The sequence below is a fragment of the Chelonia mydas genome, chromosome 21 (genome assembly GCF_015237465.2).
Source record: "Chelonia mydas isolate rCheMyd1 chromosome 21, rCheMyd1.pri.v2, whole genome shotgun sequence".
In the NCBI taxonomy this organism is placed as follows: domain Eukaryota; kingdom Metazoa; phylum Chordata; order Testudines; family Cheloniidae; genus Chelonia; species Chelonia mydas.
The window spans coordinates 12,075,187-12,098,984 of record NC_051261.2 but is presented as its reverse complement, the minus strand read 5'-3'; the positions used below and the strand labels follow the sequence as shown (position 1 = coordinate 12,098,984).

Here is a 23,798-nt window from a genome sequence, read left to right as displayed (position 1 = left end):
GCCACAAGTACTCCTTTTCTTTTTACGGAGACCTTGTGTCATTGTTCAGGAGCTGATGACCGGAGCTCTGTGGCAAGGGAGAGCAGAAAGTCAAGCTGCAAGGAGACAGGCCAACCCCTTCCCAAGAAACCAACAGGGTTTCCTTTATTCCCCCCACCTCCCAGGAGGCTGCTGTCAGGTACAGCAGAGCCCACTGGCAGGAAGGCCCGTCAGCTCGTGGAGGAATTTCCATTTCAAAAGCGTGAAAGCCTTAATTGAATTGTATTCCCAAGCAAAGCCTCGGATGTGCCAACCAAGTGAGGCTGATTAGAAAAGACTGAGGACGCCTGAAAGGCAACCCTGGCAGCTGTCTGGGGAAGCTGCTGCAGAAGTAAATCAAAGGCTGAGCCAGTTCAACCACACGGCACGCATTGCGGGAAGTTTAAGGCGCCGGGTTAAAATGAGGAATCGAGGCTATTCAGCCCCATTCACGACAGCAGAGCGCCTAGCAGCTGTCTGGGGGGCTCCTGCCACTGTCAGTATTTCATCAGTGCCTAGAGACGCTAACTTACTCGTGTAAGGTGCTGTGCGTGACAGTGGGAACAGCCAGTCCCAGTCCCTGCCCTGAAGAGTTTCTAGTCTAATGAGACAAGGCAGGAGTGGCAGATTGATTTGCTAAAGGACACACACTCAGTTTTAGTAACACAACTGGGCTAGAACCCAGCTCTCCTGACTCCCAGGCCAGTGCCTTATCCATTGGACCACACTGGTCCAGATAAAGACTGAATTCCTGATACAGAGAGGGGCATGGACACAGATAAGTTTGGTTCACTCTAGCCAGAGCAAGCCTGAGCTGTCAGGGCTATAAATCATCAGCGAGAGAGATGCTGATTCTGTCTGTAAAATAAATCCCACTGCCCTGTTACAGCTCTGTGGCAGCTAGTCCTGCATCTAGATTGCTGTTCCTTCACTGGTTTGTTTACTGTAGGGTTGCCATGAATGCTAGACCATTGTTGTTGTTATTCCAGGTTGGTTTTTTAGTGAATTGGTTGTTTGGGGTGGGAGAGCCCCACACATTTTCCATTCAGAGCGCTGAATAAAATAGCTTAGATGACCCTATTTAAAAATCTCCGGAGTTTCCCCATGACATTACTGATCAGCAAGTTATTGGTTTTCAAATTATACCTTACAAGGCATATTCATATTACAAAGATTATTACAAAACAGTGTGCCAGGTGTGAAGGCATTCTGTCACAGTAAGGCAGCGTGCGATCCTCGAAGGAAAGATGTTTGAGAAGTGCAGAGCGTGGCTGTCATTTTAATATATAACTCATGCATAAGGGTTGCTTTGCCCACCACTCAGATGCAGCCTCCTCTGGGTGAGACCTGGCAGCTGCTAAACAGCACCCAGCCATTATTATGATTGATTATTATAATTCATTATTTGTAATGCAGTAGTACCCAGGAACTGCAGTCCTAGCCCAGGTCCCCACTGGGCTAGGGCTGTATAAACATGGAACAAAAAGACAGTCCCTGTCTCAAAGAGTTTACAATTTAAGTAAAAGGCAAAGGCCAACAGGTGGATACAGGCAGGGAAGCACAAGGAAACAATGAGACAATACTGGTCAACATCACCAACAGTGGCCGCAGCACACTGACTGCCTAAGTGCTGTCAAGATTTCTGTCAGCACTTACGTAGTTATTGTTTCCAAGCGTGTGTGTCACAGTTCCAGAGAGTTTCAGGGCAGAACGGACTGCCAAATCATCTCGCCCGACCTCCCATCACAACCCCGTCGATTTCACTCTGTTTCTCCTGCACTGACCCTAGTGACTTGGGTTAAACTAAAGCGTTTCAGGCCTCAGGAGACTAAACTCTTGTGTGTCACCGAGGTCCCCGCGGTGGGGCTGCAATGTCCTGCCCCAGTTTGTAAGTGGTCTCTGATGAGGCAGTGACCAATGGGTTACGTGTGGCCCCTGGAGCTCTTTGTGTTGGACCAGCGGAGGGAAATATCTTAGCAGCCAAGCAGTGGAGACCCTTCTCTTACAAAGTGCTCTGCAGAATGGGAAGGCCAGCAAAGCCCCACGTCACCCATTGCACAGAGCGATCTACCAGGGGCACCATGACAGCACAGGTGACAGCCCTGGAGAGACTCAGGGGAGGAAATATTCTATCCTTCCTCTCTCAGGGATATCTTTCCTCTGAGGACCTGCTAAGAATCAAGGCTGATTATTACAAAGCTGCCTAAGGGCATTGGATGCTTACGTCCCTCGAAAATTCACTGGGTGCCTAACTCCCTTTGCAAGGCTCAGCCTCAATCAATAAGGATGTTGGTTCTTTCCTCACTACCCCATCCAGGGCCAGGGCTACTTGGAGTGACCAGCGCCTCAGCCTGCCAGTTCTCCTGCTGAACTCAATGGGGCTGCTCACAGAGCCAGATGCTGCTCACCGTGATTAAGAGAGGCACAGCCTGGCCCATAGGGACGGCCAAAACCCCAGGGCTGGGATTATCCAGTAATACCTGCCTAAAGCAAATGAGATTGATCCCAGTAAAGGGCAGGCCCTGTGTTAATTCCAACATGAGTGACTTCATTCCAGAGGTTTTCCTCCAGCGAAGCAGGGATTGAAAGGGGAAGGCACAGGGGTTAGTGTTCTGGCTGGCAAGGCATCCCGGTATTCGTGGTATGGGAAGAAAGCCTTTGGGGTGAGCCTATGAACTCCAGTGTGAATTCTCCCGGGGCGCGCAGATGAGGCTGGGACGCACAGCCAGTGCTGGGGCATTTGCTCCATCCCAGCGATAGGAAACAGGGAGCAGGGATAATGGAGCAGCATCATCCCACCCTCCCCGGAGGATGTGGCTGCAGAGCCCCGGCCCTGCAAAGCACCACCAAGAATCTGGGAGGCTAAGTCCCAGTATAGCCTGGGTAGAGGGGAGGTAAGTCAGTTAACTTGCCAATTCTGTGCCACAGCATTCTTCTCTTTGACAAAGTATTTGCACAGATCATGAATTCCTATCCTTGCAAGAGGGACAACGGCTGGGTTTTCTAAAAACACCTTTTAAATACTAACAGTGGAAATTATAATCGGATTCACACACACACAGACACTAATTTCTAATTCCTTCTTACGAATAACACTCGACAGATAAGCCACTGCACCCCCGTAACTGCAGCAGCCCCTGGGTAAACTAACATCACTAACTAGAGATGTGCTGTTTTTCCTTTGACATGAAGGACAGAACACAGGGCCTGAACCCCAGATACAGAGACTACCTTCCCAAATCAATGCAGGGGCTGGGACCTCTGACAACTGGAGATCTTCTTTCACCTAGGCTCGCCCTGCGTATTATGGTGACAATTAAAATAAAACATGTAGCTGTCCTACATACTCAGTTGTTTCAGCATCCATACTACTGGGCACAGACGCAACTTCCAGTGAGAAAGGGAGAAACCGGACAATGCGCGTAGTTGTCAGGCTCACGCACGGTCTCTGGTTCAGGGATGCGGCACACCTCCTGAAGACATCTGGCCTCCTGTCTGCAATTACGCCTTTATGGGGTTTTCCCCGTCTCGATCCCACTGACCTGTGTAAAATTACAGGAATCTGTACGGAGATCCAACCAGGCTTGCCAACATTGTATTTCAAAACAAGGGATTGTTTTCTTAGCACCTCCCCCTCCTGATATTATTATTATTATTATCACCACTATTCATAATACTACTAAGCAGGACTCACTTACTTTCACCAGGGATATTTCTTGCTGCCTTTGGTAGCACTCAGCAACTCCCGTTCTTGTGGTACAGCGATGAAAAGACAAGAGACGTCCCTTGTAATGAGGCACTGCCCGGAACCCTAGATCCACCCCACAGATCTGTCTGGGTTACCCCCAGCAGCTCGATCTTCTCCCTGCAGGGCTGGGCTGGACAGCTGCTCTACCAGTCAGGGCACAAGGTCATGCTCTGTGCTTCCACAATAGATACAGTCCCACAAACACAACTGCCCCACTTACTTACACGGCTACCACTGAAACCTACCGACTTCTAACACGGGTAAGGCCTCAGCCTTTCAGGCAAGTAGCTAATTTCCCAGTCCCTAATCCACTGCAATATAAAAACCAACTTATTTTCCTTCTTGGGACGAAGGACTGTACAAACACCTTCGCATAGCACTGCCTGCTGCAGACCCATAACATCCAACTAACCCGTGCACTGCACTGAGATCCACCCCACAGCTCAGTCTGGGTCACCCCTGGCAGCTCTGCCTCCTCCCTGCAGGTCTAGGCTGCACCTGACCCCGGCAGAGCTCCCAGCTTCTAATTAAGGGGAGATGTGGGCACAAGCGGGGATGCTGCCCTTAATGGAGCCTTCCACACTAGCTTCCAAACAGCTACTGGGCATGAGCACAAACTTCGCACGCTCCCTCTAGGGGGCTGAAATGGCAACTGCCCTCCCGCCAGGCTCTGTACTGCCCCCTGTGGGAGCACCACTAGCAACAGCAGCTGGAATTACAGCCATAAGGGTTACGGGCTGAACCCCATGAAATAAAAAACAGAAATGGGAGTTACACCAGCATGGGCGGGGGGGGGAGATGAGTAATTAGCGCTCTCCGGGAAGCACGTTAATCTAGTAATGCCTACCTCTTTTCATCCATAATCTCAAAGTGCTTTACAAAGAGGGTCAGGAACATTCTCTCCATTTTGCATATAGGGAAACTGAGGCACTGAGCGGGGCAGTGATGTGCCCAAGATCACCCAGCAGGCGAGAGGTAGGATTAGAAGCCAGGTCTCCTGAGTCCCAGGCTCCCTCCACTAGGCCACACTGCCTCCAATGTGGCATTAAAGCACCCATTACTTTTCTCCTTGATATCAAGGGCTGTTTTGCCATTGGACTTGACTGGGAACAGGACCTCGGCCTAGTGGGTGGGTATGAGGCAAATTAACCCTCCCCCCCAAAACGAATCTGTGTGGGGATGGACTGGGAGGAGATTAAAGCCTGGCCGAGTGTCAGGGGGTATATAAGGGACTGATCCTGAGAGGCCCAGATCCTCAAAGGTATTTAGGCCCATGAAATCAATACCACTCCCACCGACACCTGGGGGAGCTGGGGGAGCTCAGTACTGCATAGGATCAGGCTCTGGGTCCTCTGCAGGCTGCACAGGGGTCTCATGGGCCATAAGCACTGGTGCTGGTTGCTGCATCTGTGTGTGGGTTAGCACTCAGCCCCTGGCTGGCGAGAGCCCCAGTTCCCGTGGATGCAGGCATCCAGGGAGCGACACCCCTTCCCAACCCCATCTCCGGTAGCATCACGCTGCCATTTCAACCCCCTCCAATCCCTGTCCCGCTCTGCACTTAGTCAAGCAGGCTTGATTTCTTCTGACATCCTAGAAATGTCAACATTGCTCTGGATTAAAGGTCAAATCCCGACGGGTGGATTTCAAAATGTCATCCCGTGCTGCGCCAGAGCGGCTCCCCTTCCGCCCAATGTTTCCATCTGGGGGAGCGAGTGCTTCGGACGCTGAGCAGGCCCCAGTGGGTGCTGGGGTGCCAGCCTCACCCAACAAGTATCATAAACCCATTCCCCCCGCCAGCGGGTCCTCAGACTCACTCCTGACAGCATTTCTAGGCTTGAGACACTGTCATGAGTTCAGAAGGCCTCAAGAGGGGGTGGTATAAAGAGTGTTAGAGAATCAATATTGCTCCTGTTCCACCATGCCCCTGGCTGAGTCACTGAGCAGGGACCGAACCCGCGACCGCGGGATCTCAAAGCAGGACCCAAAGGCTTGTAGCACCCCCACCCTCTTGTGTTCGAATCCTGTGGCGATGGCCATGTCCAGCTTGTTTTCTCGTCTGAGTACACACTTGGCCCCTGTGCAGACAGCGGGTGCCAGTGACTGATGCCTCTGTGGAGCCGCTCTGGCACTCGTTGGCAACCCAGACTGTCTTGCGTTCCCCCTCCTGAGGACGGACAAGCGTGAGAGCTGCCTGCTAAACTCAGGGTGGGCGGGGGGAGGCGGGAGAGGGATTGCTGGCTCCTTGCTGAATCCAGCTGGAAAGGCAGATTAATTGACAGAAGCAATGGCCCTGCTCACTGGTAGCAAAGGCCACCTGGGGCCTCAGCCCCTCACCAAACATCTGCTGTCCACTTACTGTGCTTCAGAATCACCAGGCCATGTGAGCGCTCTCCCCATGGCATGAGGCCTGATCCTGAGAGGTGCTGGAGTGTCCCCAGCTTCCGCTGATGTCCGGTTTCTGAGTGGGAGATGCAAGCCCAGGTGGTGGGGCTCATTCTTCTCCGCTGTGGCACAGAGCCAGGTCTGGGAAAGGGGACAGATCACTAGCCCCCTGGTATTTCCTCCTTAGCCCAGTCCCAGGTGCTGCCTTGGGAGTGTTGCATTTATCCACTCCCACCTACTCTGGTCAGTTGGCGAGACAGGGTGGGGGAGGTGATAGCTTTTACTGGACACAAGCTTTCGAGCCACCCGGAGCTCTTCATCAGGTCTCAGCTGATGTCTGCGATAACACAACGCACCTCTAAAGTGCACGTCCCTGGAGCGTCTAGGGGATGTATGATGCACAGTGCATTTTCTCAGCACACAGCACCTAGTCCGGTATATACCCTGAGTCTCTTACCCACTCGCCTGCTTTGTCGTCTCCCAGGAACGCTACGAGTCCATGCACCAGCTGCTCTCAGGGTCTCCCAAGCAGGCAGGCCTTGCACCCGCCAGGGACAGTCGGTGACACTGCATGGGAACCAGCAGGCAGGCCTTGTCCCCAGATTCTCTCTTGCAGCCATCTTGAGGGTTGGGTGGGGGAGCAGATACCTGGTGCATGTCACACAGGCTCTGCTGGAGGGTACATTTCCAGCCCTTTAAAATGTGGTTTCAAGAAACCCAGCTGTAGAATTATGATTATCATTGTTTTCTTTCTTGCCAAAGTAGCATCTCTGGGCTCAGAGCAGAGTGTTTTGTACACACTGCCTGCAATTACTGGTGTATATGCTGGGAAAAATACCCACCACTTTGAGCCATTCACTAGGGGTCACGGGTGTCAGCGGGTCAATTACATAACTCAGGTACGGCTCCCACAGCTGGGCAGGACAGAGGCAAAGGTGGGGTCAGGGAGGAATCTGTGTGGAGCCTGGAGAGACTCAGGGATAGGAAGGGGACTGTGGGGATTCAGGGCCAGAGAAACCTTGGTCCAGCATTTGAACTGAGGTCAGGGATTGCTTGGGTGGCTGGAGAGAAGGATGCAGGGGCCCAGTGCAGCATTGAGGTGCCGTGCCAGAGAGGCCATGGGTGGGTCAGCAAAGGAAAGTTTCAGGGAGCTGTAGCTGTCTCAATGGAGCAGCGAGCAACAATGCGAGAGGAGCTTGGGCAGGTTGGTCTGTGATGGGTTGGTGAAATGTAGCAGGTGGCTCCCCAGGGCTGTTTCTGCAGGAGCGTGTTTAGGAAATGAGCTGCCGAGCCAGACGCTGCTTCCAGGGAAAGCCCGGTGGCTCCCCGTGCGACACCCTCCATGGGGCCTAGAGGGGCGGGCTGCTCCCCTGAGCAGGGCCTGGTCCTTGGGAAGCTGTGGTCCTTGGGAAGCTGTGCAGCGCTGCTGAGTGCCGGCAGGGAAGGGCTGGGTGCTGTGAGAGCCAAAGCCAGGCAATTCTTCCTGAAAGAGACAGGCTGAGAAAATGACCCTTTGCACCGATTAGTGCCCCCCCCCCCCCACACACACACACGCCGACCCTGCCAGGCTGCGCCCCAGCTCCCGCCCAGGACCCGTGCCAGTGGCTTACAGTCACTGTCTCTGAGTCAGGCTGCGTTAAGCTCCCAGTAACAGCGGGTACCGAGCGCCTGGTCACTGCCGCCCGGAGTTCCCAAGCAGCCGCACACGTTTGCCCGGGCAGGGGGCTGCTGCTGTGCCTGCCCCCCCCCATCCCCCCTCTCACACACTGGCACATTTTCTAGGGCACTATTTCCTCCCTTCACCATGGCCTGGCCGGGAGCCCACCCCTGTTTCCCACCCTTCCCCCACCAGCCTCCCTTCCAGAGCCTCTCCCTCTTCCGGCTCTACATTTCTATGATTCTGTGCTTTTGGTTAACCCTGGTGCCCGGCCTGGATTTAATCAAGGGTCATTATAGTCTGCCTGCCTAAATTCTCCCCCTTGCAGTTTCCACTGAATGTGGCCTCCTCCTTCCTAAACTGGTGTGCAGTGTTCCCGGCAGAGCAATTTCCCGTGTCTCACCGGCTCAGCGGCATTCAAGGTTGTTGGAACTCACCTCACTCTTTCGGATACCTCTGATGCTGCAAAAGAGTATCCCCCCTTTTTGATCCGAGCAGCTAGTCAAATGTTGGAGCCCTGGAAATGAAAGAAGAAAGTGATGGGGTCTTATTTTCTTTGAGGCAATCTTGTTTGCTTACAAGGAACGTACTAGGGCCTGCTCCTCTGAATACAGGAGGGACAAAACCCAAAAGCCTACAGCCCCAAGCCTCTTTAACCAGCAGACCCAAAAGCTCTCTCTCTCTAGCTTCTTCCAGCATCACACTGAGCTCTGCTCATAGGCTACTGCTTGGCTTTCTAGCTTTTTGTCTCTGGCTCTCTCTCTGTTCTCAGTTTCTGTGTGTTCTCTCTTCCTACACACACACCTACACAAAACAATACTCAGGGAAAAGCTCCTGGGCACAGTCATACACACCTTTTGTTTTGTGCAGGGGAGCAAAGGGGGTTATGTTTCCAGTTATGTTCATTGAAGGCTGAGTTCACACCTATCAATCTCAATGGAGGTTTAATTCAACCCAGCTCATACCAATTTATATGCCTGACCTACAAGGGTGTTGGGAAGCCCTAGGAATGGAAACACTCTCTAGGAGGACAAACTATTATCAGAGAGAAGCGAACCAGATACCATTAACTTAGGTTTGAACAGAGAGTGGGAATGGCTCGGTCATTACCCTTATTGAATCTATTTCCCCATGTTAAGTATCCTCACACCTTCGTGTCAACTGTCCGAAATGGGCCACCTTGATTATCACTTCAAAAAGAACAGGAGGACTTGTGGCACCTTAGAGACTAACAAATTTATTAGAGCATAAGCTTTTGTGAACTACAGGCATCCGATGAAGTGAGCTGTAGCTCACGAAGGCTTACGCTCTAATAAATTGGTTAGTCTCTAAGGTGCCACAAGTCCTCCTGTTCTTTTTGCGGATACAGACTAACACGGCTGCTACTCTGAAACCTATCACTTCAAAAGTTTTTTTTTTCCCCTGCTGATAATAGCTCCTCTTAATTAATTAGCCTCTTACAGTTGGCATGGGTACTTCCACCTTTTCATGTTCTCTCTATGTATAAATATCTTCTTACTCTATGTTCCATTCTATGCATCTGATGAAGTGGGCTGTAGCTCACGAAAGCTTATGCTCTAATAAATGTGTTAGTCTCTAAGGTGCCACAAGTCCTCCTGTTCTTTTTGCGGATACAGACTAACACGGCTGCTACTCTGAAATCTACAGTATCCTCCCACACTGATGGGCTTTCCTCTCCTGCTCTCACTGAAGGAATTCCACTCTCTCTCTCACTCCTCCCTTCTATGTCCAAGCTCGGTAGGTTGCAGTTTTGTCCTGTTTTGCTGTCTGAAGTGATCCTTGCCCGAGTTGCCATGGAAACTGGCTTGTTTGCTTTGCTACTCGGGAAGGAAAGCTTAACTAACTCTGACACTCCCGCTGGAGGAGGAATTTCTCTGCCCTCATGAGGAGGTTGGGCTGGGCTGTGCTGCAAAAGCAAGCCGCTGACAACCGGAGGTGGCCATGCAGAGGGGATAGGTGATGGGCTGGGGGGAGGGATAGCTCAGTGGTTTGAGCATTGGCGTGCTAAACCCAGGGTTGTGAGTTCATTGTGGGGCCATTTAGGGATCTGGGGCAAAAATTGGGGATTGGTCCTGCTTTGAGCAGGGGGTGGGACTAGATGACCTCCTGAGGTCCCTTCCAACCCTGATCTTCTGTGATTTTATTGTGTTCATCTTCATCAGCTGATTAGCCTCATTCACACTGGCACCGAGTGAGAGTGAAGCACCAAACTCATTGGCACAGAGGGTCGCAGCAGCATCTGTCCTCCCCTTGCCCCCGCCAGCCTGTGACTGAACAGCCCCATCTCCATAAGTCCGGGAACGGGGGAAGGAGCAGGGATCTGTGCCCAGCAAGGTGGGGGATTTTCCAATTCCCTGGTTCCCTTTTGCAAATCACAGCCCCAGGTAGTTATACGGTCCCCATCAGCAGCGGAGCAGAGCCTCTCCCAAACAGCAACAGACCTTTACCCTCCCAGTAGCCCTGGGAGGCAGGGATAGACCTTCCCGCTGCTGCAGATGGGGAACTGAGGCCCAGAGTGGGCTAAGTCACTCGCCCAACATCACACAGGAAATTTGTAGCTATGTCTCCTGAGCGTCAAGCTACTGTTCTCCCTACTGGTCGGCTGTTTGTCCACTGGAGGGTTCTGCCGCCGGGGGGGCGGGGGGGCCTGAAAGACCAGTCGGGGGCAGCGGGACAGATGTGAGATGTTGATCCATAGATTCTAAGGCCAGAAGGAACCATTGTCATCTCATCTGACCCATAGGCGTGGGAACTAGGGGTTGCTGCAGCACCCCCAAGTTTTACACAGGGCTCCACTTCTGCCTGCCCCCCCCCCCACGGGGTCCCAGCTGCCAGCCCTTCTCCTGGGGCTCCCGGTCCCATGCCTGGGGCTCTGCTGCCAGAGGGAGGGGGCATGGCAAGGGTAGTTGAATTAACAGCAAGGAAATCAAATTAAGCAAGGAAAGATCTAGGCAGCCAGATATCAGGGAAAACACCCTCCTGGCAAGGCGTCGCCGGCTTGGGGTGGGGAGGCAGTTCATTTAGATCATCTTAAGCCATAAGCCACGCACCTGATCGCTTTGCATGTCTGTTATAGCCCTTCCGTCTGCCTTCGTGGTTCTGGACTGCCCCCTACTTTGGGGTGGTGACTGTATCTGCTCTTGGGTTTGGCAAACGCACAGCACACCCTGGGTGCCACCACAATACAAATAATCATCGGCTCGCCCACTTACCTGGTGTGCCCCGGCAGACATGGGAATGGGGCATGCAAATTAGGTAGGCAATTGTGTGTGCAATTTTCTGCACGTGCTGATTAGGAAAATCAGGCCTTGAGGCCCTGGTGTGTGTCAGAGACAGCAACTGGCCAATGTGTCCTTCCACTGGTGGGGAGTATTGCCGAGTCCTAAGCGTAAGCAAACCTCTTGGGAAACCATGGGACTTTGAGCCTCTTCTCCCACAATTCCCCTGGGCCTGCTCTGAAAGTATCGCATGAGACCATGGAAAATTACCCAGAATGCCCCATGCTCGGATCCTCCATTGGATTCACGAACAGGTTAATCTTTGCAACACATTGCAGCATCTGTCTCTCTCTCCCCAGACACCTCTTCCCTAAGCAGCAGCAGCAGCCAGCCCTTGGTGCTTTTGCAAAAAGGCATTTCTCAGAGCTTTTTGCAGCCCGGATTTATTCCTGACAGCAAGCGGTGCCTCTCTGGATTGCAAGCTGATGGGGACAGCACTGGGTCAAGACCTGTAAACCTGCTCCTTGGCTCGCACCCGCAAGTCTCTGAGGAAGGTTGGAAAAGCTCAGCCCGAAAACAGTCCCCTCCCTTTGCCAAGTCCTTTCCGCTGCTAGCATCCCACTGGTGCCTGAAGGCATGTGGATGGAAAGGGTGGTTCTTCTGTGTAGGCAAATATCAGCTTTTCCTGATGAATGAGGAGACCTAGCAGACAGACAGGGAATGGGCCCACAACATCTTGTGGGAAAAAGCAGAAGCCAGAGGCTCTCTCCCAGCAGCCCACCCACCTCTCAACGCCCTCTTGTCCCTCTGGCCTGCGAGTTTCCAGCTCAGCAGCTCCTGGGAGGTCACAACTCAGGCTGAGGGGGGTCTATTCTTCCTCCCTATTATTTTGTTAGCCACATCCATCCCCCTGCCCCAACCCAAAAGGGGAGTGGAAGTGCCAGAATCTTGTCCACACTCAGGTATTGCCCTGGTTCAGTCATCCGCATAGCTGCCCCAGGACTGAGCCCAGACAAAGGCAAGCTGGGTTTTGCCTTGATTGCAAGTAGGAGCAAGGCTCAGCGTGGCCTTGTCTACACTAAGGTCTGGCTTACACATGACAGTAGCACCAGTAGAAGTCCCCTTGTCGCGAGGGAGGCAGGCCTGTGTCCCCACTTGTGTCTGCCACCTCAGGGACTTCCCCTTGTCAGAGCACCACCAGCCCAGGCCGCTGGAGAGAGTTTCCCCTCTTAAAATGCAGAGCAGTACCTCTGCCTGGAGCAAACCGGCCAGACACCTTTTCCCGCAGACCCTGCTCCTTCTGCATGTCTGCGTGATAAGCGACATCCCATTTCCAGACATCGGCGTGCTCCAGTGTTGAATCCACTGCTAACAGAACAGAGCAGAAGCGAGTGATTGCAATACCGGCAGGGCGGAAGAGAAGAAAGCAAAATGCTAAGCCTGTTCCAGTTGCCCAAAGAAAGGATCCAGTTTAATCCTGAAGTGCAGCCACATAATAAAGTCCAGTACTGTGGGGTGAGGGGGAAAATGAACCGCTAACTGTTAGTTAGAGGAACCTGCCCCTTCCGTCTCCCCTCCCAGTGGTTGTGCCTGTGGCCAAAATATAATATGAAGAAATCTAGCACAGCTGTAAGGAAACCCTAAGCCAGGCGCATTTCGCCTTGAACCAGGACCAAACCAAAATCAAGGCTGGGATCCTGCTACTGCATCATCTGTCCTCCGGGCCAATCTTCAGCAGAGCCAGCCTGGTCTGTGGGAGACACAAACCCAATAGCTGCCCCTGGAAGTGTGGGGTTGTTTGATATGTCTGGTTGTTGGGCGTTGAATTTTGCCAAAAGCTTTGGGCTGAATCTCCGGACGGAGGCCGCAGACCTCCCATTCCATGGGAAACCCCCAGTCGCCACGAAAAAATCTCAACCTTTATCTTTGGAAAGAAATCAGCCCCCTACCTCCGAAAACACACCCCTGGCTTGGAGCCAGCAAAAGCTGGGTCTTCCTTTTGCTGAGCCTGTAAAGCTCTCTCTGCAACCCCACCTGAACCAGAAAACGCACTCCCTGCCCTGAGTGAAGACAATCGCGCAAGGAGCAACTGGGCTTTCCGTTCCCTTCTCTGAGCGCCTAAGAACAGACGCGTCAGATTACGAACCTGAAATTACAGGAGGAACTCATAAAAGAAAGCCCAGATCCCCACCAGGAGCCCAGCTTTCCACAGCACTTGGAGCTTGCTGCATGCTTCCCTCTTTGTAATGTCCATCAACCTCCTGGAGTTGTCCTGGGTTTAAAGAGCTGCTGGCAGAGAGTGAGAAAACATCACATGCAGAAAGGATTCGGCTTTCCTGAGCCTGGATTTGTATACTGTGAGTCTTTCTATTTCCCCTTCTCTAATTATCCCTAGTCATTCAGTGCCACAGATTTGCATGATGATTTACAACCGTATAAGAAGGCAGGTGCCAGCCGCAAAGAGTTTGCAATCTAAATATTCTCCTGGCCGTTTTCCTCTACTCCTGCTTCTCATTCCCTGTTTAGAAACCCTCATCCACTCTTTAAATGTTTCACAACCAGAGTACCGCCCCTTTAAGACTTTGCCCCGTGGTGCTGCTATTGTGGGGAGTAAAAGGAAACAGCTGTGTGACAGTAGGGAGACCCGAGGGGGCTGCTGGCCCAAACAGAGTCCAGTGTAGTATGGGATGCTAATGCATAAGCCTGAAGCCTGCATCATCCCTGGCTCTATGGACGTGGCAGGGCCGGGATATGTGTTGCGCCGAAGCCCTGGGCAATGAATCCAAAGAATGCACTAAATGGTGACTGTGGCAACCAGCTTCCCAACTGGGTTTGTCACCAGGTGGCTCTGCCATTCGCTTTGTTCCCACTGCGGGTTCGGTTAGTGTGCCGGCTTGTGCAGCCCCCAAGCAGCTGCATTTCGGGGGCGCTTTGTTTTGCCAGGCTGTAAAGCGCAGTGGGATGGAAGATGCTCTAGAAAGGGAAGCTTCCAGTAGACAGCTGGGACTGAGCCCACCACCTGGCATCACCACAGCATATTCCAAACCAACGGCAAATAAACCTGCAGGGCAGAAGTGGGGAGATAGATAAAACTTGTGGGAGCTCTCCCCCGAATTGGCGGTTGCAGTGGACAAATGTGTGTTGCATCCATCAGAGAGCAACAGCCTACTAGTGCTACTGCCTAAAGGAATTACTCCTTTTGCTTAAGAGACAGAGGCCTGTGCTGTGCGGCTGCAGATCCTATCTTCATACTCAGCTGATGACCCATGCAGGGAATCGTTAGTCGGTCCTGATCCTCTGGTTCCCTGCCATTGTCATCCTCCTGGCTGGTAGTTTCCAGGAGTCCATCCTTTGGGAGCCGCATGAACCAGTGTTTTAATTCCTCTCCCTCGCCCCGTTACAAAGGGCTTGAACCTGATTGGTGCTGATGGCGCCACCCAATGACCTCCGCAGGAGCTGCAATTGCTCAGGATCTCCGGAGATCAAGCCGCGAGCTGGTAATGTTCTCCTGTAGCACAGGTCACGGTCATATATCTACATGAAAGTGGAGCTGTTCCGGCTTTAAAGCAAAAAGGGGCCCAGAGGGAGCTTCACATGCTCCTCCCCAACCCTTGATTTGGGGCGGGGGAAATGGGGTCGGATTCAAACACCTGGGCATAAACCAAACTAGATCAAAACCATAAAAGGGCCGATTTTCTTGGTCCGGTTCAGATCCAGCCCAAGGAGGTAGAAATCCTGTACAATTTTGGTGCCCCTCCCCAATCTAATCCAGATACAGTCCCAAACTTCTCCCTAAAATCCCTCTGCCTGCTGGCTCTGCCCAAGGAAGCACTGCACCACCATGTAACATGAAGGCCACGGGGCCATCCCTTCCAGACGCCTCACAGGCACTTTGACACAACCAGAGAAGAGGCCAGCCCCTGGAAATCTCCCCCATACCACCTGTGGGGAGAGGACTTCGGGCGTTCAAGCTGGGCCCTGCGGGTGCCCACGCAGTGCAGACAGGCGCAACGAGGCTTCTGTGTATGCCCCACCTTCAGCGTCAAGTCCCAGGCTTTGATTTAAGAAGCTCCCCAGTAACCGAAGCCACAACGGCCTTCTCCCCCGCCCCCCCCGAAACAAACCAGAAAAGGTGCAACGTGAGACCCACCTACGTTCCCTGAACGAGGAGAGCCAGCCGCCCGGCTAGCCCTTCTGGCCATTTGACAGCTGTTTGCGGCTCCTGATTGGCTCTCTCCCTCCTCCAGCGATGGCTTCTGCCATGGAAACGACTGGAAATTGCCACGAGAGCCAAGCACGCCGTGACGAGCGATGAATCACCTGGGCATTTCACAGCACAATTTAATCTCCCTTTAGGGACTTAGAAAGCCGTTTGCATCCACGCCACGGTTGATGTGGGCTTTGAGGGCACATGCCCAGTGCTAAAGGCACCTTGTTTGCTTGTTTCGGGTCTTCTGAACCTTCCTTTTCAGCCACGCCGGCCTGTAGCATTTGGTAACAGTCAGACGCGAAGCCCCGGCACAATGCACAGCGGCGTTTCTCTGTGGGCGCCAGTCAGAATGTTCGCTGGGGCGTATGGCCACGTTGCTGCTCAGCGAAAGGTTATATTCGTCAATCAGCTCCACAGCTGGTCAGGAATAGAAAGGGATAGGGGCGGCGATCAGAGCTGAGAGAAGAAAGACAAGACGTGACGTGGGGGCAGAGCATTGACCACCTAACCTCTGCCATGCATCACCTTAACTCTAGGGTCTTTGTGAGCAAAGTACGTGGGGACATGCAGAGCTCTTGATCCCTGGGCTCTGTGGAGTTTTAAATTGTGATTGTCGCAGGGAATGTGGACCAGCTGCTGAAGGACTGTTAGGGTAAGTGCAGGTCGGGCAATGTCTACAGTCGCACTCAGTCAATGTCAGTATGCCGTTCGGGGAGGTGGTTTCACCACATCGCTGTCACAGGGCTCTGACATCAGCCAGAGACAAATCTGAGTGTAGACACATGCACACATCGGGTAACACAAGGCAACTGACGTGGACCTAACTTCATAGTGTAGATCAGGCCAAAATGTCACAACGCGTAACGGCAGTGAAGACATCCCCAACTCCCCGCCGTTCAGAGTCCCCACGTTAACAGGGATCAATTTAATCCTTCCCCACAGCACAGGGCTGTAATTGTTGATCTATTAGAATTTTAATTGTACTGGGACAGCGCCAGACTGAAGAATGCAATTAACGTGCCAGCCAGATCTGAAAGAAAGAAAGGTCTTCGGGTTTTTATTTCTGTTATCGCTACATCAGCCTGCACAATGGAGGGGAAGGAAGCTGCATGAGATTACATGGCTTCTGGGGATGAGTGGAGGGGAATCAGTGTTCTCAGCTCGTCACATTTGAATTCTCTGGCAAAAGGGCTACTTCAGTTTCCTATGTTAAACAAACAAAAGGCTCCGTGTATAAGTAGACATACAAAAGGCTGCTTATGGCACACCCAGGTCAGCATTCCCCAATTGCCTTTGCGCAGAGCAAGTCTTCATTGTTTCTCTCTCTTCCCTCACCCCCCCAGAAAAAAGCTAGACAATTTACAGCACATACAAACGCAGTGCCAGGACAGAGAAGTGGCTGTTTGACACCCCCTCACCCATCAACCTCCTGAGGGCCGGATGTGGAACAAAGACCGGGAATGAGGGACCCAAGAAGGAAAGGAGGGAGCATGGAACGACGTGGAATTAATGACGTTATCCTGAGCAGGGTTGCTGATGGTGTCGATTTCCTGAGTCAACTGTTTCTGAGAAGTCATTTACCATGGCAAAGTAGAGGTGGATTTGGCCAGAAGGGGCCACTCGTGAGTGAGAGCTGATGTTGTTTAATAGGATATTGTAACACTTCAGATTTAATGGCTGCTGCTATGCGGCACCTGTTCAGGACTTTTCCCAACAGCAGAAGAACTCTGAGCCTCCTGTACCCAAAGCACAGGCCCCTGCCACCGCAGCGAGAATCTCTGCAGGCTCTCGGCCATACGGGGTCTGTGACACATGGCTGAGCAGATCTCATTCTGGCCAGTAGAGGGCAGGAATGCACATGCACAGTAGCCAGGACATGACACTATTGTGAGCTAGGGAAAATGGACCTGCTCCCTGACAGGTGAGCTGAGTGACCCTCTCCTGTACCAATCTCTAACAATGCATTTCTAGCAGAGCAGTAGTTCTCAGCCCGTTTACCACTGGGGGCCACATCCAGTACCACCTGTCTGGCCCTGAGGATGTCACATAGGCCGCAGCTCTGTGCTGATTGGGCCGCAAGCGGCTCGCGGGCCGCAGGTTGAGAACCACTGCTATAGAGTCATTCGCTTTCTCTCTCTCTGGCCCAATGGCTGTTTTATACGCAGTGGAAATGTTTCAACAGGACAGATGGAGAGCCCCACCCCGGAATACCTGATAGCCCAGTGACTGGGGCACTCACCAGGAATAGGGGAAACCTGTGTTCATGGCTCCGCTCCAGAGCAAGGATTCAAACCGGTCTCTCCAATCCCAGGTGAGTGCCCTAAGCACTGGGCTATTGGGCACCTCCTCCCCCTCTTCCCCTTGGGAATGTCGCCCGAAAAATCGAAACATTAGGAACCATTTCAACACTGCCGATTTCGTTTCCCGCTGCGAGCGAAGCAATTCGCAGAACTCGCCACGAATTTGCCAAACGTTTCAGTCGACCCAAATCTGCCTTTGTTGCTGGAAAAAACGTATCAGCTGAAAAACATCACCCAGCTCTAGTTGTCAATGTAACCAAACAAGGCAGGGGGTGAACCCAGGCTGGGTGAATGCTCCAAACAGTCCATACCAAGAAGCTGCATTTTCTCACCAGGAACGAACCTCTCCCCATCCCCAACTCCCCAGCCTTGGCTGTAATCGCACAAGTGTTTCCAAGCCATTTCTTGCAGTGGCGTGGGTTCATCAGTACCAATGGGATATGGACCATTTGCAACGTCCCTTTGAAGCATTGTGTGTATAAACCAGGGAAGGGCTCAGGCATAGATCCTCAAGCATAGTTTGGTGCCTAAGTCCCCACTGAAACCAATAGATCTTTGAAGATCTGGACATCAGTCCTCAAGGCAGACCAGAGGCAGGAAAGGACAACAGAGAGAAAACAGAAAGGTGGGGGGTGGGATTCCAAAGATGGTGGCAACTTCGCCAGGCATGCATTGAGAGGTCCTAGCAGAAGTACCTAATCCTCGGTAACTGGTGCTCAACCAGAAAAGGACTGGGGACCGCTGACCTAGGGAGAATGAAGAGAGAGAGTTAAATTCTCTCATTTACACTGGTGCAGTCCCACTGACTTCAGTGGAGTTGTAGCAACGTAAGAGGAGGAGGATTTAGTCCGTGGGGGCTCCGATTGTCACAGGCGCTGAGCACCCACAACTTCAGTGGACGTCAATGGGAGCGGTGGGCCTCAGCACCTCTCCCAATCATGCCTGGGGGTCCCAAGCCTGTTTATAGATCAGACGCTGGTTCAAATCCGTTATCTGATCTGCTTTTAATGGATCAGGAGTCACGGGCCCTGGTTTCTGTTCCCAGCTCAGCCACTGGCCTGATGCACGACTTTGGGCAAGACACCTAACTTCTCTATGCCTCAGTTTCCCACCCTTTATCCGTCTTTGAGCAGCAGTTCTTTGGGGCTGGGACTGCCTCTCGCTATGAGGGTGTGCAGCGTCTGCACAATGGGACCCTATTCCTGGTCGGGGCCTCATGGTGCTATCATATAAGACGTATAATAAATAATAATAATTTTAAAATATTCCCACCTCCCCATCTTTTATTTTTCTAAAGACATACTTCAAGAGGCTCTCAGTGAAACTGAATAACAAGAAAGTAAATTTCAGGGTTGATCCTGGATCCTGAACAAAGCAGTTATGGAATTAACATGGGAAAATTGTATTACTCCTCTCTTGTCCCACATTCGTTACAATAAACAGCTCGCTAAATGCAACCATATTTGCAGCCCTCTTCTGCAGATAAGATCAGGACTTTATTAAAGCATTAAGCCTGAAAGGCTGTAATAACGGAGACCTAAATGATTCCTTCCATTAAAAGGAAATGGGCTGAGATAAATCTTTGGAGGAAAAATGGGGGTGGGGGAAGAGATGCTATTGAAAGGAAACCAGAAAACGTTCCTTTTTTAGACAATAAGCCACATTTTGTCCTAAGAGATGGGCATAAAATGCAACCACACCAAAACCATCATCTGTCTGCTGGAAAATGCTGCCTTGCCAGAGCCCACAAAGCATGTTACTGCTCACCCCCAGCCAGAAGCCCCCAGATACACTAAGCCAGTGAGAATCGCTCTTTGGTGGCATTAGTCTTCTAGCCTGCAATGCTCTCCGAGAGGGCAGACCCCTGCCTACTGGGGCTCCAGCCCGGCACAGGGGTCTGCTAGCATGGAGCTGATGGCAGGATCGGGGCCCTAGTGAAGGCGCTCTGTGGCGATGGTTGACAGTTCAGCTCGGGATCACTGTAGGCACTGCCAGCCAATCAATTAGGGCTGGTCAAAAAGAAAAAAAAAAACCCAAACCCCTGGGTATTTTTCCCATGAAAAATCTTGAGTGAAATGAAAAATGTTCGTTTCGTTTGGAAATTTTTCCAGATTTTTCAACAAAAGGATTTCACCCATTTTTTAAAATTATTGTTATGTTGATTCACATCACACAGAATTGAAATGGGCAAACAGTTGGTGTAGGGGTTCCCCTCCGTTTTCTGCCATCCCCTTCCCTTCAGTTCTCCACTGGAGAGAAAGGCGCGTAATGCCCCCAGACTGGTTCTTAATCAGAATCAAACATTTTCATTTCAAATCCTTTGGTCGAAGGGAAAAAAAACAGAAAATTTCAAACATGAAACTGTTTCACAAAACTGTTTGGATTTGTCCAAAAAGCCATTTGTCCTCCAAACCAGCCGGTATCCAGCACCCTTTTGATCTATCTTCGTGGCACCCGTCAGCTGACAGCAGAGTACTCCACAGCTCACAGTCCTAGCGTCAGCTGGCCTGAAATGGCGATCGTTCCACAGAGCCCTTGTCCCAATGGAAATGGGATCGCCTGTATTCCACCCGCCCACTCTAGACACATCAATCTTCCCACGCCGAAGGCTGAGGCTCCTTCAAATGAGGACACTTCACCCCATATGGGGTGACCTTCATAAGAAGGTTAGGAGGAGTCACTAAATTAGTTCAGAGCGTACCATAACATCACATCCAAATATAGTCAGGCACTTTGTACAATTTATCTCTTTTCAGTCTCCTTTCCTTCTCCACCAGCAACACACAGTTAACCAACATTATAATGGGCACAAAGTTTCTGCCTGAGAGAGGGTCAGGTAGCGGAGAGCTTTGATTAAAGGTCACAAATTCACGCCTGAGGTGACTGCTGATGTAATAAAGACTAAAAAAAAGCATTCAAATAATGTTAAAGGCCTGACTGCAGCCTGGGAAATTCAGTTCCCGCGCCCCATTGCATCCAGGTGCTGCTGCTCAGCTGGCACAGGGGAGAAGAAACACACGGCATCAAGGCTGGCTTGCACGCATGGCCACTGACCCTTCAGTCTTCATGCTGCCCCAGAGCAAGTCTCCTAGCGTGAATTTCTGTACCTAGAAGGGGCCTTCTCCAATGCTTTGCTTTTATGTCACTGGACCTTGGACTCTAAGGCCTTAGGCCCTAATTCCGCCAAATACTTAAGCACATGCTTAACTTTAAGCATGTGAATCATCCCACTAGCCTCGGTGGGACTGGCATGCCTCGGGCGGAGTACGCGCTGATGTGGGAGAGTGCTAAAGGCACATCTGGGAGGGAGGCACCCATCTCTCATTATCTTCCAATGGGAGTTGGGACCCCGCTGCCCTCGCTGCCTACGACACATCTCCCCCCGGGAACCTTAATGAGGTTATTTCTCATCTCACAGAGCACCCAGCGGAGCTAGAACTGGGATTACTGGGACCCACCCCTATGCATAACGATAGGGGGTCTGATCCAAAATCCACTGGAGTCGCTATGAATCTTTCCATTGACTTCAATGATCAGGGCCAAGGGGCAGGGATGCTACCAAGGATGTAATAAAGCCATGACACACGGTAGTGCTACTCAGAGATTGGACTTTTCATTCCTAGCCTCGATCACCTGACATGGGTAATAAAAAGTCACCGGTCACATAACTGAGTTAAAAGGAAAGGAGTACTTGTGGCACCTTAGAGACTAACCAATTTATCTGAGCATGAGCTTTCGTGAGCTACAGCCCACTTCATCGGATGCATACTGTGGAAAGTCTTCTGCAGTTTCCACAGTATGCATCCGATGAAGTGAGCTGTAGCTCACGAAAGCTCATGCTCAAATAAATTGGTTAGTCTCTAAGGTGCCACAAGTCCTCCTTTTCTTTTTGCGAATACAGACTAACACGGCTGTTACTCTGATAACTGAGTTAATAAGTCTCTACTGCCCCAATGGTTACCATTACCTCTTCTTTCTCTCGCTCTCCTCCTGCACTCTCAGGCCATCAGGTGTCCACCAATTTCCGCCCTTTATTTCAGCCTTGTGCTGGTCTGTGTCAGCTTCTGAGTATCAGGTTGATGGAGGTGGCGTCTTTCTCAACAGTTCTGTGTAATGTTTCTCTAGGTTACCCTCTTGTTTCCTCTCCCCAGGAGGTCTCCACGTTATCACTTGACATGAAAGTCTGTTTGGTGGCCTCTTGAAAGCTGCAAAGATCAGGTAGGTAATGTTTAAAAAGGATCATAGCTACTTTTCTTCTATGATGCTGTGAGCTACACCGCAAAGCCCCTGCGTGTTTTGGAAGCTGCTACAGAAATCAAATCATTGTCTATCACGCGCGTAAGGACTCAAACCATTTTAAAACTGCAGCTGCTGGTCTGATGGATCAGCTCACACACCCTGGAAGCTTGAGGCTGAATTAAACATCTAATTACATATTATTAGAGCTGCAAAGGCTATTGATTAATGGCCACAAAGGGCATTATCCAGTGCCCACTGAAGTCAGTGGGAGTCTTTCCACCTAGCAGGCACTGGATCCAGACCCAACTTATCCAGTTCCAATTAGGATAAAAGAGGAGCTGACAGAGGAAGGCTTGTCCAGGAGTGTAGAGCACTAGACTATGACTCAGGAGACCCTTGTTCAACTCCCTCCTCTGCCACAGACTTCTTGGGTGAGCTTGGGCAAGGGTGGCAGTATGGCCTAGTGGACAGAGCACTGGACTGAGACTCAGGTGATCTGGCTTCTATTCTCTGCTTTGCTGCTGTGTGACCTCAGCTAAGTCCCTGTGCCTCATTTTTCCCACCTCTAAAATGGGGACAACGAGGCTTCCTTCCTTTGAAAAGGCACTTTCTAAGAGCTACTTATTATTGTTTAATCTCTCTGGGCCTGATCCTGAAAGGTATTTAGGTTCCTAACTCACCTGGGATCCTAAATCCCTTTGAGGATCTAGGCCTCAGGTCCCCATCTGAAAAATGAGGATAAAAGTACTGCCCTGCTGCCCAGGTTGTGAAGTGCTCACACACTCTGACCGTGGGAGCCCTAAAGGTACTGGCGATAAACAGATAGTGGCCCACTTACTTCCTGAGTGATAGAAGCATGAAACCTCCTACCGCCCTATGAGAGGGCACAGCCTAGTTAATTGCATTATGACCAGCTCCCCAACAGCCAGGCTTAGTCACTAGCCTAGATAAGTCACCAGTCTGTTCCAACCTGGCGTTTCCTTTCCAAGCCGCTCAGGTTGAAACTCAAATAAATGAAAGCTCCGGGGGTCTGAACGCTTGAGAGTGTTTCAGAATAATTTAAAATTAAATTAAAAGAGCTGCTATTCCTTGGTGCCCTTTCCCTGGGTCAGAACTCACCTGCGGGAGGCTAATTTGGTTAATGAGTTTTCCCACTGAACTGTTGGCTATTATACTCCAGCATCAAAATACTTGTCAGTCTAGCAGGTCAGGCACGTTTTTTCCCCTCCTGCCTAATTGATATGATACGAAATAACGTACGATACATTTGCAGGTGCCTTCTTAGACTTTTCTGGGAGATGGAGCGACCGCTTTCAGTGAGCCACAAAGTCTGGAGCTCAGATTTCTCCCCCCACCCTACCCCACACTTTGGGCCTTTCCCTAGATTCACTATTAGCTGGTTTCACAATCACATTTCCCCAGACGCTCGCAAGCCGCACTGTTTGGCCCCGGGTGACAACAGACACGTGCCTCAAAGGTTCTGGGGTTGTTCAGCGCTACATCGCTTCAGCCCACGATAAAAACAGGTGCCAGCTGCATCTAGATTCTGAATCCACCGACGTCTGAAGTTCCCATCCTGTGTTTCGCTTAACGGCCTCCGTGCGCTATGGAACCAAGCCAGCCAAACACTTAAGCGCCTGCTTAACAGTAAGCCTGTGAGTAATCCAACTGAAGGCATGAGGATGAGTCACACGCTTAAATTAAGCATGTGCTTAAGTGCTTTGCTGGGCCCAGGCCCAAGCCAATAGCAGAGCCAAGAGCGGGCCTAGGAAGAACGGCCATGGGGTTAGAGCACTGACTGGGGATTTGGGTTCTGTTCCAAAGAGGCATTAAGGGATTTGCTCAAGAAAGGTTAAGTAAGAGGGTGCCCACAATTGCCAAGGCAGAGTGCAGGTGTGATCGTAGCAAACCCGGGCTAGCTTTCAGCTAGCTAGCGGAGCTGACCACAGTGGTGAAGACCTAGCAGCCCGGGCTTCAGTGCACGCTAGCAACCTGAGTACGTACC

General features: G+C 51.4%; 1 long non-coding RNA gene across 3 annotated transcripts in view; it reads right to left on the bottom strand.

Annotated features, from left to right (window-relative positions):
- Window positions 1–23,798, bottom strand: part of LOC122463466 — a 34,725-nt gene that overhangs the window by 5,901 nt on the left and 5,026 nt on the right. The window contains exons 2-5 of one of the 3 annotated variants that reach the window (XR_006286878.1): window positions 21,522–21,759; window positions 15,195–15,710; window positions 8,243–8,322; window positions 33–7,631 (exon numbers count right to left, since the gene is read on the bottom strand). This is a non-coding gene — a long non-coding RNA (uncharacterized LOC122463466). The remainder of the gene's footprint in view (window positions 1–32; window positions 7,632–8,242; window positions 8,323–15,194; window positions 15,711–21,521; window positions 21,760–23,798) is intronic. The other 2 variants (XR_006286877.1, XR_006286876.1) reach the window with 2 other exon arrangements.